Raw genomic sequence first — 2,500 nt, 5'->3', positions numbered from 1 at the left:
TCGAGTGGTAAGGGAAAGGGAGGGGTACTGATGGGAATATAATTAGAGAGAGGGAGAGGGAGAGAGAGAGAGAGAGAGAGAGATATAGATATAGATATAGATATAGAGATAGAGATAGAGATAGAGATAGAGATAGAGATAGAGATAGAGATAGAGATAGAGATAGAGATAGAGATAGAGATAGAGATAGAGATAGAGATAGAGAGAGATAGAGATAGAGATAGAGATAGAGATAGAGATAGAGATAGAGATAGAGATAGAGAGAGAGAGAGAGAGAGAGAGAGAGAGAGCGGAGGGAATGAGGGAGGGATGGTAGATAGATAGATAGATAGATAGATAGATAGAAAGATTGTGGATAGAAAATAAGGGATAGGAAAGGAAATGAGATAGAAGATAGGGAAAAAGTATTAGGAAAGTTTAGGGAAGGGGGAGTGGGTAGTGAAAATTGGGAACAGTTTTTAAGCAAGGGAAGGATGTGGAGGGAGGGGGGTTAGCGTGAACGTTGTGAATAGGGAATAGAATAATAATGAAGAAGGAATAGACCAAGACGAGGGAAATGGAGGTGCACATAAAGGGGGGGGGGGTATGTAATGAACTTACTAATCAACTGTAAACTACAAGGAAAATAGTATTTTAGGATTGTTAATTAAATTTAAGTGTATTCCGCTATTTTTTTTATACTAATTCTTTTTTTCGTTATTCTTTCCAGGTAGGAGTGAAAAGGACGTGTTAAAACGACAAAGATTAATCCCGGTAAGACACTGCAGTGAAATTAATACTACTTGAAAGTTTATTTCAGGTAGATCGGCTATTTTTCATTGCTAACATTGCAAACCATTGTCAGCAATAATTCCAAAGACAATACTGATGATAACTATATCCATAATGATCAGTATAATGAAAGTAATAACGGTATCGATAATAATGATCAGTATAATGAAAGTAATAACGAAAATCACAAAGAAAAACAAAATGCAATAATTACAAAAACATAGTTCATTCAACGATAACAACCATTATAGCAACCCTGCTGACACAACACCACCAGAACAGGAACAATGGCATGGCTGCCGGACTGTCAACTGACCAATCATAAACGAAACACAGGCAATACAAAGTGAGTTCCGCCACATTGGCATTGGACAAGCATTATTAACTTGACTTTAGCAACAGCTGGCTCTACAAGCAGGTAAGTTCGTGAGGCAGAGGCAGGTGGCGGCGGAGACTGCGCTACGTGTTAACTGCACCGACGCACATACATGCAGAGAACCTTGGTTTAATGACTACGGTATACACAAGAGGATGGAATATAAGGGTGGACTATAAGGGTGGAATATAAGGGTGGAATATAAGGGTGGAATATAAGGGTGGAATATAAGGGTGGAATATAAGGGTGGAATATAAGGGTGGAATATAAGGGTGGAATATAAGGGTGAAACATGTTGAAAAGTGAGGGTGGAATATGAGGATGGAGCACAAACTTCAACAAGAGATTTCTATTTATTGATTGTGTGTATGTGGAAAAGAATAATTAAACACACACACCATCACCCGATATCAAATGATGAAATTACAACTGATTAAAAAAGAAAAGACAACAAGAATACCAATCGTAAAAAAGTACAAATTCAAAATACTTCCCAACTGGTTCGCCGCAAACCATGTACCACCCAACTAATCGCAAGGGATCAAAAAATCGGCGAGATATTAAGCCCCCTTGAAATCCTACGCGCCTTATCCGCCAATCCTCTTCCCTCCGCGCACCAAATTAAAAACCTCCAGGAAATCTCAAATGAAACGTGATGACTTTGAAATTCGTGATCCTGCCGCCACGCGCTCCGCAGCCCCTCCGCCTGGCTCTCGCCTCGCGGAGATGAAGTCCGGACAGTGAGTTAGGGAATATGTATATATATACATATATATATATATATATATATATATATATATATATATATTTATATTCATATATAAAGATATATATATACATATATATATATATGTATATATATATTAATTTATATATGTGTGTATATATATATATATATATATATATTAATTTATATATGTGTATATATATATATATATGTATATATATACATATATATATACATATATATATATATATATATGTATATGTATTAATTTATATATATATTTATTTATATATATGTTTATATATATATATATATATATATATATATATATATATATATATATACATTAATTTATATATATATGTATATGTATATATATATATATATATATATATATATATATATATATATATATTTATTTATTTAAACACACACACACATACATGCAGAAAGAGCAGAAAGGATAGGCAGAGAGAGAAAAATAAATATATTAAACAGATAAACAAATAAAGAAAGTAAAACGAAAATAATGAAAAAACAAGAAATGCAAAGGACGAAAGAAAAACAGAAAATATCGAAGCAAGAAAAAGAGACAGAATGAGTAGAGGAGAGAGGAAAAGGGAAAG

This window comes from Penaeus chinensis, chromosome 29 (assembly GCF_019202785.1).
Source record: "Penaeus chinensis breed Huanghai No. 1 chromosome 29, ASM1920278v2, whole genome shotgun sequence".
Lineage (NCBI taxonomy): Eukaryota > Metazoa > Arthropoda > Malacostraca > Decapoda > Penaeidae > Penaeus > Penaeus chinensis.
Note: the sequence above shows the minus strand (reverse complement) of the source record.